This window comes from Capra hircus, chromosome 2 (assembly GCF_001704415.2).
Source record: "Capra hircus breed San Clemente chromosome 2, ASM170441v1, whole genome shotgun sequence".
NCBI classification, from domain to species: Eukaryota; Metazoa; Chordata; class Mammalia; order Artiodactyla; family Bovidae; genus Capra; species Capra hircus.
The window spans coordinates 109,772,886-109,779,393 of NC_030809.1; positions in this window are offsets into that span (position 1 = coordinate 109,772,886).

Consider the following 6,508-nt stretch of genomic DNA (forward strand, 5'->3'; position numbering starts at 1 on the left):
ATGTACATTTGATTATTTCCAGTTTTTGGCTACTATGAATAACATTACTATGAATATTCTTACTTAGATTTCTTCTGGGTATGTATGTTTTTGTTTCTCTTAAGTGTAATTTTTGGATCATAGAGTAGACGTTTGTCTAACTTTATAAGAAACTGTGGAACTTTTTCCCAAAGTCGCTGAACCATTTTGTACTCCTGCTGATGCTAGTTGATAGTTCTAGGTGCTCCGCATCCTCACCCTTATTAGTCTTTTAAATTGTAGCCATCCTGTTGAATGTATAGTAGTACACTCAATATGGTTTCAGTTAGCAGTTCTCTGATTATTAATTTCACATGTTTATTTTGCCATTTGGGTATCTTCCTTTATGAAATGTGTGTTGAAGTCTCTTGTTCAATTTTCCATTGGGATGATTCATTTCCTTTTTGATTGGTAGGAATTCAATATATATTCTAGAAGCACATCCTTTTTGGGTCAGACATGTTGCAAAGATTGTCTCCTACTCTTTAGCTTGCCTTGTTACTCTTAGTAGTCTCTTTTTATTAACAGTTTTCTTGAGATGTAATTCACATGCCATACAATTCACCAATTTAAAGTGTACAATTCAGTGGTTTTTGTTATATTATGCTATTACATTTTAAAAATCATGGTAAGATACATATAACAATTTGCCATTTTAACCATTTTTTTAGGGTAAAAATCAGTGGTAATAATTATGTTCATGATGTTGTTTAACCATCCATTTCCAATTTTTTTTTTATCATCCCAAACAGAAACTCTCAACTGTTAATGGTATCTTTAAAGAACAGAAAGTTAAAATTTTGTAACCCATTTTTTCAGTCTTCTCTTTTGCTGTTAATACTTTTTGTGTCCATTACAAATGTTTTCTCATGTCAAGATCAGAAATAATAATTATAGCAACAGTAATAATGCATTTGTAGATTAGACAACAATTCATAATACGCTTCCATCAGTCTATAAACTCTGTGGCAGGACCACTGTGTTCTGTGTGAATGGTGCCCCCTGGAGTTGTGTCATGCCAGGCCATGCCATGGACCGTGTCTGTTTTGTTCACAGTGCTGTCCTCAGCTCTTGCAGAGAGCAACTGGTAGTGTCTCAACAGATATGTGTTGAATTATTTTGTTGCATGAATAAAGCAATGAATTTGTTGCATGGGTGAAAATCTTACAGTCTTTAGTAAAGGTGCATGGAAGGAAACTTTCCTTTGTTTGAAAAAAGAGGAGGAGGGAATTAGGACAACTTGTAAAGGTAGTAAGTGAAGTGAAATCGCTCAGTCGTGTCTGACTCTTTGTGACCCCATGGACTGTAGCCTACCAGGCTTCTGCGTCCATGGGATTTTCCAGGCAAGAATGCTGGAGTGAGTTGCCATTTCCTTCTCCAGGAGATCTTCCCGACCTAGGGATGGAACCCAGGTCTGTAATGGTACTAAATGATAATAAAAAAGATTGCAGAGTTGATAAGCATTTATAACCTTGGAAAAGACCAGTTTGTAGAGGAGCTAATATAGGTCGAAATCCTTTATGTACTGTCATGCTTTTTTCCCCCAAATATTTCTAAAGCATGAGTTGAGAAACTTGTTAAAAATGGCCTTGTTTCAATATTAAGCAAATGAGAGAATCACAGTTACGTACAGTTGCAAAGTCTTCAAGGACTCAGTTTTGAAGGAAGGAAGGGAGGGAGGGAGAGAGGAGGGGAAGGGGGTAGAGTGGGTGAAAGAGGAGAAGGGAGAGACAGGCACATGTAGGAACAATGAATGGATGCTCTCCCAGGGTTCTTTTTTATGTTTTGAAGGCTATGAAATGAAGGGTATCATTGCTATTTGTAAAATGGGGATAATGATAATTACTTCTCAGGGTTGTCATGAATCTTAAATGTGATCATCTGGCAGAGTTCCTCATACATGGTTGGCACAGTGTTTCTTATGGTGTGAATTTCAACAATTGTCATTAAAGCTGGGGAACTGGCTATGCATATAGAGAAAGTTTGGTGTGTATTAAGATGCTAGGCAGAAATTTAGAAGTTAATATAATTGTAGGTATCTTGTATGTTTTAATTTCCCAGCAGGTATCTCCTCCTCTTACTTCTGGTGATAAGGGTAGCTTCGGCCTTGAGTGGGCCATGAGTTCCTTCCCAGGGTTTTAAGTGGATCTGGCAAAGAAGAGACCCTTTTTCTCTGTTGTGAGGTTGTGGAGGTGTGACCTAGAGCTGGGGACAATGGAGCTAATGCTCACTGAAAGCAAATGTGGAGATGTATCCAAATTCACTTTTCCCTTCCCTCCATTGTTTATATAATCTAATATGATGCTTTTTTTGGCTTAAGCTAATTCAAGTTTTTGTCTCTTGAAACCAAGAGAGTCTGGATAAATACGAAAATAACTTTGGAGGGCATTCCCTGGCAGTCCTGTGGTTAGGAGTCTGTGCTTCTACTGCAGGCAGTATGGGTTCCACCCCTGATCAGGGAACTGAGATCTCACATGTAGTGGGGCCAACAAACAAACAAACAACAGCAACAAAAACCAACTTTGGAGAGCTTACATTGATTTAAATTCTCTTTCAAGGGTGCCTAATTTTGGAAGCAACTGTTATTTATAGCCTTTACCTATATGTGTGTGTGGTTTATTTTGATTTGAAAAGCCAGTTTAGAAATATCATAAGATTCTTATTTGCACAAATTAAGATGGGATATATAAATACACATAGTTTTTAAGATATTATTTCCTGGCTTTTTGTAATGCAGTATGTTGCATTGTTATTTATTCAATGTCTTCTGTAGAGTAACAGCATGATTCAATGTAATCTCATAAGGTACAGCCTTTAAATGTATTTAAATGAGCACAGACTTTTCAGCTGAATTTCAATCGGCTTTCCCTCAAGGAAATATGATAGTTGTAGGAATTTCTCATGACACAGCACAGTGACTTGAGAGGTAATTCAGAAGAAGAGTTTTTATTTTACACTAATGAGTTGAAAGAGAAAAATGGCAAACTTTCTGGATCCAAACAATCCAAACCCCAGACATCCTAGGAGAGGCAAAGATTTGAGAGCCTGTCACATGGATTTTGAAAGCTAAAGCAGTAATATAGTTTCCACCTGGACAGAAATTTGATTATTTCATTCATCTCAAATAAGAAGTAATATTAATTATATTATTAACTTTTATTGCAGTATGATTTCATACCATAAAATCTACCTACTTTTAGAGTAGAAATAAATGATTTTCAGTAAATTCACATAGCTGTGCAACCATCAACATAAGCCATCTTTAATACATTCCTGTCATCCTAAAAAGATATCTTGTGTTAACTTGTAATTACTCCCTGTTCTTAACTCCCAGCTTAAGACAACTGTTAGTCTATCTTGTGTCTCTATAAATGTACCTTTCTGGACAGTTCAAATAAATGGGACAATACAATACATATTTTTGGTGTGTCTGATTTCTTTCATTGACATAAGATTTTTGAAATTCATCCGTATTGTAGCATGCACTTCATTTCTTTGTATTGTTAAATAGTAACCATTATACAAAAACATCACATTTGGTTTATCCATTTACAAATTGATAGAGCCTTGGATCTCTTCCAGGGTTTTTTTTTTTTTTTTTTCTTTCATTCTTTCCAACTGTGAATAATACTGCTGTGAGTATTCATCTACAAGTTTTTGTTTGGATATATATTTTAGATTCTCTTGGGTAGATTCCTAGAAGTGGAATTATAGAGTTATGTGGTAAAGTTATGTTTAACACTGTAAGTACATAACTGCCAAACTGTTTTCCCAAGAAGCTGTACCATTTTACATTCCCATCAGTGTTGTATGAGGAGTCCTATTTTTAACATTTGTTATTGTCTCTCTTTCTGATTATTGCCAATTGGTGAGTGTGTGTAGTAATATCTCATAATTTTGACTTATATTTTCTTAATGAATAATGATGCTTAGAATCTTTTATATGTCTATTTTTAATGTCTATATATTTTTATATGTTACATGTATTTTTATATGTCTGTAATCCCCTAACATTCTGAAGGAGATCAGCCCTGGGATTTCTTCGGAGGGAATGATGCTAAAGCTGAAACTCCAGTACTTTGGCCACCTCATGCGAAGAGTTGACTCAATGGAAAAGACTCTGATGCTGGTAGAGATTGGGGGCAGGAGGAGAAGGGGATGACAGAGGATGAGATGGCTGGATGGCATCACCCACTCGACGGACATGAGTTTGAGTGAACTCCAGGAGTTGGTGATGGACAGGGAAGCCTGGCGTGCTGCGATGCATGGGGTCACAAAGAGTCAGACACAACTGAGCGACTGAACTGAACTGAACTGAACTGAATCCCATAACAAATAAATTCAAGGGATTAGATCTGATTGTCCACTTATATATTTTCTTTGGTAAAATGTCTATTCACCTTTTTAGCCCATTTTTCACTTGGGTTATTTCTATTTTTGTTATTACTAGTTATTCTTAATGGTTCTCTGATGTTGACCATATCTGCTATCCTCACAGAGTAGGTGGGAAATCTAGCACATGTCCAGGTTTCTGTATACGCATGGCAGTGTCTATGTAACTAAAATAGGGGGTGATATTTAAACTTTTTTTTGTTTCTGTTACAGAAAGGAGGCACTGGTGGCAAGTGGTGGAATTTTGTAGAAATTTTGCAGAGCATGTGGAGACCACTGAGGCGTGCTGAAAAGGCTTCATTTGCCAGCATGCATTGTCATGGTCAAGCAGAACAGGCGCCCTTGTTATTCTCCACAGGCAAGCCATCCTGGAGAAATACCAGCACACTGCTTCTACTGCCAGGAACCGAAGACACGGATTAGTGAATACACACGAGTTCTACCTTCATTTGAAATGTTTTTGGATTTTATTTGGTTTACAATTTGGTGATTCATAAAGGGAATTATTGAATTATTAGTCACTGTTAAATGATTGTGAAATGCTTTATTAATGTCGAGTCTGGTCAAGATGTGTGAAATAGTATGTTTTTGTTATGTTAGATTCAGTTATTTCACTGCTTATGAATTGGAAATACTTATTCTACTTCTTTGGATTGCTTCTCCTAGAGTTTTATTCCTTCTTGGTTGTCCTTTGTTATATATTCCTAAATTACTTTTAATAATACATCCAGTTCTCTGGAGATGAGCTATGGAAACTTAGTAAGCTGTGGTTTTTAGTTCTGGAAGGACTGTTAATGACAATCTCTTTTAAGATTCAGATTTTGCTTGATAGGACAGTGTAACTTCTAGAGATTTTGATACCTTGGGTCTGGGGTAGAGCCTGGGAATATATTTTGTGGGTAAGAACTTCAGGTGAGTCTTAGGATCAGGAAAGTTTGGGAAGCATTGATGTAATAGAAAAAGTAGGACTTTGGATTCAGATGAACTTGGTTTCTAGTCATATTTAATTGCCAGTTGTGTGTTTTTGGGACACATAAACCACCTCTGTAAGTTTAATTTCTTTATAGGATTATTGAGATAGTTAAATAACATACATAAAGAATGGGGCACAATAAATATGCAACAAGTTATCTATTCTAATTATATTCCATTTAATGACAGTAATCGGCCAAATATTTGAACACTTATGGACAATGATGAAGACTCATTCTTTGCCCTCAAAAAACTTACCAATTAGTAGTGTGGTGGGGATGAGGTTTTTTTACAATGAAAAGCAATGTTATATCATCAAATAAGTTCAAAACCATTTTCTTTGGAAGAAGGAAAGTGAAACACACAGACATTGCTAGGAGTGCAGGGTGATTTTATGGGGTGGAGTATGGGTGGCACTAGGAGCAATACAGGCCAGGGGCAGGAAACAAGAAAGCATCTTTCAGAAAACACTGAAGAGTCCCATTGATTTCTTTCAAATAGCAAAATTAGAGTAGCACCAGGAGATAATGATAGAAAGACGGGTTAGTGGTGGACTTTAACAGAAGATTCAAGTAGTGTTTGAGTTTTGCTTCCACTAAAGATTTTGAACTGGAGAGAGAGCAAGAATATATCCTAGTCCTCTAAAAAATGTATTAGAAGTTCAAACTGATAGTAGTGTGAGGGTAGGAATTGATTCGGGGAGGAGGGGAGTTAGTTTTTTTTTTTTTTCAGTAATAACAGTAATTCAATAGTAATTAAGGGTTTGATAACAGTGGAAATCTGTATCTCAAAACGAAATGGAGATGCCTAAATACATCTGAAAGATGCTGTCTTTTATAGTTCAGGTGAATAAAGGGAAAAAAGGTCCATATTAAAGGTTTTCCATATTACCCATATCAAATTTTTTAAAAAGTAGAGTTCCTTCTTTAAGTGGTTTTCAACTACAAGGGAGCCAAAAGGTTGAAGAAAGAAACAAGAGGACTGTCCCAGACTAGAGGGTCGGGAAGCCCGCACCCCAGCGGGAGGGGGCGTGTGCATGGGCGGGGACGCAGGCGGAGGTGCGCGGCAGCCCCGGGGTATCGCGAGAGTTGGGCGGACCGAGCAATCGCAGCAGTCAATTCCCCCA